General features: G+C 44.2%; 1 protein-coding gene across 4 annotated transcripts in view; it reads right to left on the bottom strand.

The window, feature by feature from the left end:
* LOC137546475 (ultra-long-chain fatty acid omega-hydroxylase-like) overlaps positions 1-12,287 on the bottom strand; it is a 179,284-nt gene that overhangs the window by 92,795 nt on the left and 74,202 nt on the right. The gene's annotated exons all lie outside the window — the stretch shown is intronic.

Raw genomic sequence — 12,287 nt, 5'->3', positions numbered from 1 at the left:
ACAGAGGCTGGGCTGTATAGGCAGATCCAGCCTCTGTATGCAGATAACATTCTTTAAACACACCTCGGGTTCTCTTTAAGGTAGCCATACACTGGTCGATTTGCCATTAGATCGACCAGCTGACAGATACCTATCTGATCGAATCTGATCAGAGAGGGATCGTATGGCTGCCTTTACTGCAAACAGATTGTGAATCGATTTCAGCCTGAAACCGATCACAATCTGTTGAGCTACTCCTGCCGCCTGTCTTCGTCCCCCCCCCCCCCCCCCCGTATACATTACCTGATGCTGGCTCCCGGGCATCTTCTCCGCGCTGCACGGCTCTGTTCCGGCTCCATCCCGGCGCTTCCTGTGTCTGAAGTTCAAATAGAGCGCCCTTTATTTGAACTTCCTGGTCACGGAGTGACACAGGAAGCGCCGGGAGGGAGCCGGAACAGAGCCGTGCAGCGCGGAAAAGATGCCCGGGAGCCAGCTTCAGGTAATGTATACCTGATCGGATCGGCCGCCGCTAGCGACGCGCTCCCTACCCGCGGGCGATCGAGGGTAATTTCCCGCACGGCGCGATCGACGGACCGATCCGATTTCGGGAGGAAATCGGATCGGCGGGTGCGTTTACCGCGAACGATTGGCAGAAGAATCGATCCCAGGATCGAATCTGCTGTCGAAACGGCCGCGAATCGGGCCAGTGTATGGCCACCTTTACTGTATATACAGGCGCATTGGCCAATCTGCACATCTGCTTACCCCGTTCCCACACATGCACACACAATTTTGGCCTAAAAAAATGCCAAAAGCTGTAATCAGCTGAATAGTTAACCCCCAATGTGCAGCTGTAGTCCCCTATGCAGAGCAAGCATTGGAGTGTGGCGGTGGGTGCAGAGTGTGCGTTGGAGCATGCTGCAGGTTGTATATCTACCTTTCCTCGCTTTTCCCCACACATCTCCCCTGCAGCTTCGGAACTGGCAGCTAGAGCTCCAAGCTCAATGTCATGTGACCACAGTGAGCCTGGAGCTCTAGTGGCCAGTTCAGAACTTCCCGGGTAGGTGCTTGGATGCAAGGACATACATGCTGCTCCAATGCCAGCTTTACATACGAGGGCCCCGCTGTATATCACCCACGGTATTTCACCCTAGCATGAGGCAAGTCCTGCAATTTACACCCCAAATTTGAGTGTCAAAAAGTCGGCTTATCAGCAGTGATACACAGTCATTTAAATAAAACCTGAACGTGTTTTATTTCACTATAGTAAAATTAAATGATGTTGCTAGTGATTAACTTGTTATCTCCCCATACTACAAAGTATGGAGGAGAACACAGACCTCTCACAGCATGTGTGCCTCTCTGGCCATGTTATAATGATCTCTTGACTTGGCTGGGAATACACGGTTCGTTTTGTAGCTAATTAGATGGTTCAATAGATAATTTCCGACATGTCCGATCTCCCTTTCCATTCTTTTGCTGCCCGATATCTGATAGAAGTGAATGGAAAAAGATAAGAAAAACGAGACTAAGATAAGAATCGAGAGCTGAATCGAGAGCTGAAATCGAGCAGCAAAAACAATCGAGAGTAGAAACGCACGGCAGAAACGAACCATGTATTCCCAGCATAACAGAGCACTGATCGGCTGCTCTTCCTTCATCTCAGGAAAGGCCATATATACAACAATTTCTGAAGCTGATCAGCGGCAGAGGGTTTGGATGGTGAAGTTTAGTATCAGAATCAGCTTTGTCAAGCAAGTCTGGGTCGTGCCCAGAATTGTTTTTGGCAGATACACAGGCAACATACAGTACTCAAAGTAGGAGGTAAAGACAGTACTCAATAAGCAGCAAAGTGGCAGTGCAAGCAAGGGACAGTGTATAATAAACATTTTTTCCGCAACAACCAAGATACTGCAGCTGGGTGTGAGGGGACTTTGGAAATCCTTATTGTTCTGGAGCACAGTCTAATACATGAGAATACATACTTATAAGATATACTAATCAGATTAAAGCACACTATAAACAACTTTTCTCCCATGTTCCTGTTGCAAATACGAATTCTCCTATGCAAATTCTCACACGTAAAACCCAAGCCTGTTATGGAAACTTATCGATAACTGTTCAGCAGCTAACAGTCTTCCTTTGTTGGAATGGATTCTACAGTATATTCCAAAATGGTGAGCTTTGCATTTTCGGTGACTTTTCCAGTCATGCCATGTCGGAGCCCTGATCCACACAGGCTGTGTTTGCACTGTTTGTGTTTTTTAAAAGCATGTCTCATTCATTTGAATGAGAATCACAGCAAAATCACAGCCATCGATTTTGCCATGATTTTTCAAAATCGATGCAATTTTGCCACAAGTCTTATTCAAATGAATGAGAAATGCATTTTTGCAAATGCACCATCAAGGCAGCTAGTGTGGATCAGCCCTAAATGTGTTTCTCCACTACAGTTATTCAATGCATGAAAGTAATGCAACTAAAACAGGCAGTTTTCATATTATTTCTAGCTATATTCAAAGTAAACCAGTCTGCTGTTTCCTAAACTTAAAGGACACCAGGGGCGAAAATAAACTAATTAGATAAATTATTGTATCTATCTTCCTTCTCCTAAAAATGACTTTTTAAAGAGAAACTCCAGTGAAAATAATGTAAATAAAAAAGTGCTTCATTTTTAGAATAATTATGTATAAATGATTTAGTCAGTGTTTGCCCATTGTAAAATATTTTAAATCCCTGATTTACATCCTGACATTTATTACATGGTGACATTTTTACTGTTGGCAGGTGATTTAGCTGCTGCATGATTTTTTGGCAGTTGGAAACAGCTGTAAACAGCTATTTCCCACAATGCAGCAAGATTCACAGACAGGAAACTGCCAAGAGTACGTACTCAGAATTTATTTGTGGGAGGGGTTTCACCACAATATCAGCCATACAGCGCCCCCTGATGGTCTTTTTGTGAAAAGGAATAGATTTCTCATGTAAAAGGGGGTATCAGCTACTGATTGGGATAAAGTTCAATTCTCGGCCAGAGTTTCTCTTTAAGATATTCCACAGTTTTATTTTATGTTTAAATCTACTTTTTAAGTTTTAACTGTTTTATTGTTTTTGCACAATGACACATTCATTGAAGTATGCCAGAGCTAAAATCTATGAACTATTGACTCTTTTTTATCTCTTTCCTGCTCTCAGAAGCCATTTTCTGCTAGGAAAGTGTTTTTTAAGTTGGAATTTCTTATCAGTGAGGGTCACACTGTATTCACTTCCTGTCTGAGTCAGGAATGAGTCAGCCACTTAGATACCTGATATTTAACTCTTTCAGGCAGAGAAAGAAAAATAGAAACACGGTATAGTTATTTGTGTGCTAGGCACTGTACATAACCATGTCTATCTCATCATGTCACATGTCACCTTTCCTTTAAGGCAACCTAAGGGGGGAGCTATATGGAGGCTGCCATGTGTATTTCCCTTTTAAACGGTGCAAGTTGCTTGGCTGTCCTGAATTTACATTAGATCACTGAAACAGTCAAAAGTCGGCTGTACTTAAAGTGTACCCGAGCCGAAGCTTGGGTACAAAATCAGATACTTACCTTAAGAGAGGGAAGCCTCGGGATCCTATTAAGGCTTCCCTCGGTGGTCTGCTGTCCACCATCGCTGAGCATGCCCCCAAAGATTAGCGATGAGGCATTGTCGCCAATCCTATTGGGGCCGTGTGGGTCCTCTTATGCATTCATGGCCATGCAGTAGCTGACTGAGCCTGCCAGCGCAGTAGCAAGGAGCGCATGCATGGGCTCAAGCTTCTAACGCGCGGCCATGAACGTGGAAGAGGAGCCATGCAGCCCCAATGTGGAAGGGGGCCGCGCTCAGCAACAGCAGACCACCATGGTATCAGAGGTTTTATTTTTGTATCTCTCACATACAGGAGGTTGAGCAATGCATAAACTGAATAATAATCATCATAAACTTATATGTATTTATTGTATTCATAAAGTGCCAACATATTACGCAGCACTAGACAATAAATACATACAATGGTACACAGGATGACAGACGTAACAAGATTATACAACATACGACAAAGTTATACAAGGCAAACGGTACAAGATACATGGTCATGCGATTTGGGGATGGTTAGGTAGGTCCAGTAATTTAAGTACGTGGCTGTCATAGGAAAGAAAGGAGCACAATGATGGGGGCACACAAATAAACTAGGGAAGGGAGGACCCCACCTCAGGCTTACAATCTAATGCTGGTAATACACCATGAGTCTTTTCAACAGATAGATGGCTTGATAATTTCCGGCAGGTCCAATCTGATTTTGATCATTTTTCTGAACGATTTTCTCCTAGAAGTGAATGGAAATCGATCAGAAAAACGATCGGAGAGTCGATCGTAAAATCGATCAGCAAGTAAATCTGCCCCAAAAAAACCTCATCGTGTATTCCCAGCATAAGGGAAAAAAATACTGAAGTGGAAAGCAGCCTGTATTAGCTTGCTATTGTTATTGGCATATTATGGTGATGGACAACCTCACAAGCAGGAAGAGAAAAAGCCAGCCTAGACTTTCCTGGTATAGTAGGTTTTTTGCCTAAAAGAGAGTACCATGGCGTTAAATTATCGCATTATTATTATTATTTTTTTTTTAACTGTTTTGAACCCAAGCTTTGGCTCGGGTTCACTTTAAGGTATACACAAAGCTAAGAAACAGCCACATAAATGTACTTTACATTACTTTGAGGGTTATTTACACCTTCAGTAGGCATGAACAGGCTTCACAGCCATAGCTTTTTGTGCTGATAAGCAGAAGAAAACTTTCTGACATTTCTGGATTTTAAATAAGAAGAAAAACAGCTCCATATTAAAACCTATTAAGCGTGGGCCTTTAAATGCACTTTGCATCTCATTAACCATCTCTCACCATTGGGTGTATCATTTTTAATCATGAATGTAGCTGCTATCAGCCTGGAAAAAGGGGGGCAAGCTCCAAGGGCTTTGGGGAGCTCTGAAGAGGCATCTGAGAGGTGAACTGTGGTAGGATTTGGCAGTATGGTGCACAGAGGAAATTCTGGGAGGCCTTGTACAAGACTGTACAGGTAACCTTCAGGTTGCCCTACATATGAATGCAGTAGAGTTCTTTGAGCCCTTGAACTTTCTGTTCTGTTGTGGCTTAAAGAGAACCTGTACTGAGTAAAAATATTTAAAATAAACACATGAGGTAACTTCAAATGAACATTACATAGTTACCTTGCCATCAGTTCCTCTCAGAAGCTCACCATTTTCTTCTGACAATAATTCCTTCCAGTTCTGACAACATTTTGTCAGATCTGAAATATATCAGTTGCTGTCAGTAAAATATCAGTTGCTGTCAGTTATAGCTGAGAGGAAAACTGATGCACCAGCTAATGTCCATGTTTCCCTATGGCTCAAGTGGGCGATGTTACAGTTTAACTGTGTGCTGACCAGAAAGCTGTTATGGGTAATGGCCATTTTCAAAATGGAGGATGGAAAATTCCCTTGATCACAGTGAACAAACAGGACACGGGACAGGAGAAAGACACTAAGAAGTAGACTACATGGAAGGTAAGTATGACTTGTGAATGCTTATTTTGACTTTTAATTTTCAGTTCAGGTTTTCTTTAAAGCAAACTTAACCACTTCACCACTGAGCGGTTTTATCCCTTGAGCACCAGAGCAATTTTCATCTTTCAGCGCTCCTTCCATTCATTTGTCTATAACTTTATCATTACTTATCACAATGAAATTAACTATATCTTGTTTTTTTTGCCACCAATTAGGCTTTCTTTAGGTGGGACATTATGCCAAGAATTATTTTATTCTAAATGTGTTTTAATGGGAAAATAGGAAAAAATGTGGGAAAAAAATTATTATTTTTCAGTTTTCGACCTTTATAGTTTTTAAATAATGCATGCTACTGTAATTAACCAGCTGAGCGGTCTGGACGAGCTCAGCTCGTCCAACACCGCCAGCGGCTGCCGCTCAGGCCCTGCTGGGCCGATTTTAATGAAATAAAAAGCAGCACACGCAGCCGGCACTTTGCCAGCCGCGTGTGCTGCCTGATCGCCGCCGCTCTGCGGCGATTCGCCGCGAGCAGCGGCGATTCGCCGCGAGCAGCGGCGAAAGAGGGTCCCCCCAGCCGCCTGAGCCCAGCGTAGCCGGAACAAAAAGTTCCGGCCAGCGCTAAGGGCTGGATCGGAGGCGGCTGACGTCAGGACGTCGGCTGACGTCGATGACGTCACTCCGCTCGTCGCTATGGCGACGATATAAGCAAAACAAGGAAGGCCGCTCATTGCGGCCTTCCTTGTTTATTCTGGGCGCCGGAGGCGATCGGAAGATCGCCTCCGGAGCGCCCTCTAGTGGGCTTTCATGCAGCCAACTTTCAGTTGGCTGCATGAAATAGTTTTTTTTTTATTTAAAAAAAACCCTCCCGCAGCCACCCTGGCGATTTAATCAGAACGCCAGGGTGGTTAAAAGCCATGAGATGTATTTGCCCATTTGTCCCGGTTATAAAACCGTTTAAATTATGTCCCTATAACAATGTTTGGCGCCAATATTTTATTTGGAAATAAAGGTGCATTTTTTCAGTTTTGCGTCCATCCCTAATTACAAGCCCACAGTTTATAAAGTAACAGTGTAAGGGCCCATTCACACCTGAGCGGGAATCGCGCGATTCCCGCTCAGGGCAAACCGCTAGCGGTTTTGTAAAAACTGCTATACATTGTAGCCATCGGAAGTGTTCTTACTTCTGCGTATGCGGTTATCGATAACCGCAAATGCGCTGCATGCAGCGGTTTGCCGGCGATTAGCGTTCCGCGATTAGTGAGCACGCTAATCGCGATCGCTCCAAAACCGCCGCAGTGTCCAGTGATTTTTCCGCGATAATCGTGGGAAAATAACTTCCGCAAGGCGTTTTGCGATTATAGGTGTGAACGGGCCCTTATACCCTCTTGACATAAATATTTTAAAAGTTCAGTCCCTTAGGTATCTATTAATGTATTTTTTTTAATTGTAATTTTTGTTTTTTTTTATTACAAAAAGAAAAAAAAATTGGGGAGTGTGGGAGGTAATGAGTTAATTTTTAGTGTATAACTAATGTATTTGTGTATGAAAAATGCTTTAGGGTGTAGTTTTAATATTTGGCCACAAGATGGCCACAGTAACTTTTTGTCCGGAAGGAAGCTTGCAGGAAGTGTTATGAGGCTGGGAAACTTTTTTTCTTTCACAATGATCGTGCTGCTTCTCGTAGAAGCAGCTAATCATTGCGGGGGCTTGGATCAACGAACGGGAACGGTTTTTCCCGTTCATTGATCTCCGGGTGAGCGGGCGGCGGCGTGCACGAGCGCGGGGGCGCGCGGGCGAGCGAGCGGGAGCGCGGACCGCGGCGGGAGCGGCGGCAGGTGCGGATTTCTCCGTCCCTGGTGTTAACAGGGTGGAAAAAGGGACGGAGAAATCCGCACCGCTGGGGGTAAAGTGGTTAAAGTAAGCAAGCTTATGATGTAATAAATTGTATGTGTAGTACAGATACTTAAAAGAACATAAGTAGCAAAGAAAAGTCTGATGTTTGTATTTTCAGTTATATAGCTTTTTTTTTTAATGGCATAGCATCATACTGTCACAATTGCAGTTTTTAACCACTCTGTCTTTTAAGCTATAAAACAAAGCAAAAGTAATGACTCTATGAACTTTCCTGCAGTAAAACCTTATTGCAAACCATCTCTCACTGTTTCTTGGCTGTTTAACCTCCTTGGCGGTTCAATTTTTCCGCCAAGGAGGCTGCATTGCACTTTTTTAGAATTTTTTTTTTGTTTCATGTAGCTACCTGAGTGGTAGCTACATAAAACACCACTAGAGGGCGCATGTGTCCCTCTAGTCTGATCGCCGCCGGCAACAAAAGTAAACAGGAGATTGCGTATAGAACGCAATCTGCTGTTTGGCTTCTCCTGTCGCCATGGCTACGATTGGAATGACGTCATGGACGTCAGCCGACGTCCTGACGTCAGACCCATCCGATCCGGCCCTTTGCGCTGCCCGGTACTGATTTGTCCGGGCTGCGCAGGGCTCTGGCGGGGGGCCCTCTTCCGCCGCTGCGTGCGGACGATCGAGCTGGACGCGCAGCTAGCAAAGTGCTAGCTGCGCGTACAGAACTTTACAGAACAGAAATCGCCCCACCAGGGGCTGAGATATCCTCCGCGGCGGCTTACCCCGAGCTCAGCTCGGGGTTACCGCTAAGGAGGTTAAGTGCTTCAGAAAACAGGACTGGATTGGACCCAGTAAGTGGAATAGCTCAGAGAAGCTCTTTTGCATAGATAACTGAAGTTTTTGAACTCTTCCTGGACTGGAAAACAATTTCTTAGCTGTGCTACACATACAATTCATTATCTCATAGGTTTATTTTTGCTTCAGGTTTGCTTTAAAGACAGTTGGTCAGACTAAGGTCTTACCATAACCACACTATGGTAAATGGGTGGGCTGCCCATTGGTTTTAGGGCTGCTTAAAAAAAACATACTCATTCGGAATGTTTTTTTTAAGCTCTGCTTAACCACTTAAGCCTATCTGGACGAGAATTCTCATCCAGATAGGCACAGCTAAAAGGCAAACTGGACGAATATTCTCGTCCAGTTTGCAAGTAGCAGTGCGTGCGGGGCTGCGGCCCAGCACACCCTGGCGGTTTTCCGTTTTGGTGACTGGGGCCTCCCGGAACCAATTGCAGTTCCTGTAATGAATGGACATGACACAGATCAGGGGCCATGTCCATTCAAAAGAATGAACGTGAAGAAAAGTGAAGATAAAACAAACAAAACATTTCCTGGTAAATCAGGGAATGCCGAAAAGTTGAATTACACGCCACAGATTTTTGTATTCAAAAAATGTATAGAATTAAATTACTTCCAAAGCCCCCCCCCAACCCAGTTACCAAGCAAACAAATTGAAGAAAAAAAAACAGTAAAAAAAAACCCATAATCCTTAGGGACTTTTTTTAAATATGTATATCAAGAGGGTATATTCCTTTTTTTTAGTACCTAATATATTGACACCATACATTGTACTAGGAACATAGTTTAAATGTTGTGATAGCCGGGACTAATGAGCAAATAAAATGGGTGGGCTTTATTCATAGTAGCATTGCCTATTTTAAAACTATAGGGGGTGGAATTGGAAAAATAGTGTATTTTTTCTTATTTTTTTGTGTATTTGCCTATAAAATGCATAAAGTAATTACTGAAAACAAGTATCGCTCACAAAAAGCTTAATTTGTGGCAAAAATAAAACAAGATATAGATCATTTACATGTAATGAGTAGTGATAAAGTTAATGGCGAATTTTTGGGAGGAGCGCTGACATGAAAAAATTGCTTCCGTCCTGAAGGAGAAAACACTCGGGGGCTGAAGTGGTTAAACGCAGGAAGTCGATCCTATGTTAATAATAGGATCCACATCCACCTGTGTTCCGCAGAGTCCCAACTTGGCTCCTTTTCCTGGACCGGACGGTGGGCTTGTGAACGTGGAACAACGGGTGAGAATTGTTGCATGCAGATACAAAACGGATGGAACACATCCGCCTTGTTGATGCTCTTACTGTTTCCGTTCTGCATCTGCTCAAGTGTCAACTGGCCCTTAAAAAGAAAATCCACTTTTGCTAAACTTTGTCATAAACACAGGTCAGTGCAGCACAAACGTTTTTGTTATTTAATATTATAAATGGTCTTTACATTTTAATCTTCAGCTGGATACAAATTTCCAAACCTGACTGTAAGCCCAAACTACATTCATGCTCTATTCATTTTCTATTACACTAGTTTTCAGTACAGTCAGCTCAGCTTGGGAGTCCTTCAGGAGTCATAAGCTGCACATACAGTAGTTGATGCCAGTTTTCCATACTTGCTCAGTGTAAATCATGGGCAAGAAGATCAGACACACCCAGTGTGACCATGTTTGTATGAGAAAGTGTGGATGAGTATCTACACTTGATTATACACTGCAAGCAATGTGTAATTACATGTGCCATCAATCCTAACTACATATAAAGCTCGAACAGATTGCTTACTTCTCAACCAAGGCATTATCTAATTTTGATTTTGGGGGCTTAGGTCTGTTTGTGTGATAAATCAATTGGTAATTCATCAGAGCTGGTTCTAGACAGGCATATGAGGGGGCAGTCATAAATGTGAAGAGGGCATCATGTTTGAGAACATTTTTGGTAGATACGATAGTGCGGCATGCGAAGTGCGGCGTGGCGAAAAATGGGCATGGTTATAACATCATGTGGGCGGGGCTAACTGTAATGTAGTTATTCCAGCTGATGTAGTTACATAAAAAAATGAGGTAAACACACATAATGACAGACAGCGTTTCCCCAGTAAATGCACGTAATGAGAGACATCGTTTCACCAATAAATGCACATAAGAGACAGCATTTCACCAGTAAATGCACTTAATGACAGACACCCTTTCACCAGTAAATGCATGTAATGAGAGACAGCGTTAAACCAGTAAATGCACATAATGACAGACAGCGTTTCCCCAGAAATTGCATGTAATGAGAGACAGCGTTTCACCAGTGTCTATGTAGCCAGGTCTATAGGTGTCCCCAGTATATGTAGTCAGGTGTATAGCTGTCCCCAGTATATGTAGCCAGGTGTATAGATGTCCCCATTATATGTAGCCAGGTGTATAGGTGTCCCCAGTATATGAGGTCAGGTATATAGGTGTCCCGAGGATATGTAGCCAGGTGTATAGGTGTTCCCGGTATATGTAGTCAGGTGTATGGGTGTCCCCAGTATATGTAGCCAGGTGTATAGGTGTTCCCGGTATATGTAGTCAGGTGTATAGGTGTCCCCAGTATATGTAGTCAGGTGTATAGCTGTCCCCAGAATATGTAGTCAGGTGTATAGCTGTCCCCAGTATATGTAGCCAGGGGTATAGGTGTTCCCGGTATATGTAGTCAGGTGTATGGGTGTCCCCAGTATATGTAGCCAGGGGTATAGGTGTCCCCAGTATAGGTAGCCAGGCGTATAGCTATCCCCAGTATTTGTAGCCATGTGTATAGGTGTCCCCAGTATATGTAGCCAGGACTTACCGTGTCCCAACTCCCCAGTATAGCCAAGTGTATAGATGTCCCCAGGTGGGGTGGCAGTGGAGAGAAGAGGGAGCAGAGGGCACAGCGGTGGGGAAGAGGGGACGTCTCTCCCCACTTCCCTTACCTGGGCCCCCCCCCCCCCCTCTCACTCCCCCCTCCAGATATGAGCAGCTGGCAGCGGCAGATGAATTCCTCTATTTCTAGCGTGGGAGGGAGATCTGTGCACCGCTACTCGGGTCTAGTCTAGAACAGAATAGTGGCGCACAGATCTATCTCCCGTGCTGGGAATAGAGGAAGTGTTCTGCCACCACCAGCCACTCATATCTGGAGTGGGGAGCGAGAGAGGGGGAGCCCGAGGTGAGCGAAGGGGGGGGGGGGGTGGTGGAGATGTCTCCCCTTCCCCACAGTTGTGCCCATCGCTCCCTCTTCTCTTCGCTGCCACCCCAACTGCTTGAGGGGGCACAACATTTATTTGAGTGGGCAATGCCCCCTCTTGCCCCTGTGTAGTAATTCTGTAATTCATTCAAACTTAAGGTTAAAGAGACTCTGAAGTGAGTCTAAATTCCCGTTTTTAACTAGTATTTATGTAAAGCACTATAGGTAATGCTGAACCGCAGAATCCCCGTGGCAAAACGAGGGGCTTATACCCCACAATTCCCCTCTGCTAGGTCCGGGGTGCACTTCCTTATAGAGGCAGAGCTTATGGCTGTAGCTCTACCTCTTTGCCCGTCAATCCCGGCTGATCACCGCCTCTCCCCGTCTCAATCTTCCTTCACTGAGAGGGGTGGGGGAGAGGCGGAGATACGCGGTGGATTGACGCGCATGGAGGCAGAGCTGCAGCTCAAAGCTCTGCCTCCATGAGCAGCAAAATCCACGACCAAGAATGTAGTGGATTTTGCAGAGAGGATTTTGGGGGGTATAAAACCCTCATTTTGCCACAGGGATGCAGCAATTTAGCATTACCTATAGTGCTTTACATAAATACTAGTTAAAAACGGGAAAGTAGACTCACTTCAGAGTTTAAGTTCATTGTGTTTAGTTGTAGACATATCTTTTTTGTGAGCACAAATCAATTAACCCTTCGCACACTCACATGCAAATGTTCAAACAAATGCATTCACAGATTTGCTCATCCAGGCACAACTGTTATCTCTACAGCTAAATTAAAAGCCAGGGTTTTAGTTCACAGAAGAATGCATTCTTATGCTTA

The sequence above is a fragment of the Hyperolius riggenbachi genome, chromosome 2 (assembly GCF_040937935.1).
Source record: "Hyperolius riggenbachi isolate aHypRig1 chromosome 2, aHypRig1.pri, whole genome shotgun sequence".
In the NCBI taxonomy this organism is placed as follows: Eukaryota; Metazoa; Chordata; class Amphibia; order Anura; family Hyperoliidae; genus Hyperolius; species Hyperolius riggenbachi.
The sequence above is the reverse complement of the archived record's forward strand: the minus strand, read 5'-3'. Positions and strand labels throughout refer to the sequence as shown.